Raw genomic sequence first — 200 nt, forward strand, 5'->3', positions numbered from 1 at the left:
TTAACTTTGAAGAAATACACTCTATACATTGCTAATGTGGTAAATGACTATTCTAGTTGCAAATGTCTGGTTTTTGGTGCAATATCTATAGGTGTATAGAGGCCCATTTCCAGCAACTATCACTCCAGTGTTCTAATGGTAGAATGTGTTTGCTCATTGGCTCAGAAGGCTAATTGATGATTAGAAAACCCTTGTGCAAT

Source organism: Etheostoma spectabile, chromosome 10 (genome assembly GCF_008692095.1).
Source record: "Etheostoma spectabile isolate EspeVRDwgs_2016 chromosome 10, UIUC_Espe_1.0, whole genome shotgun sequence".
NCBI lineage: Eukaryota > Metazoa > Chordata > Actinopteri > Perciformes > Percidae > Etheostoma > Etheostoma spectabile.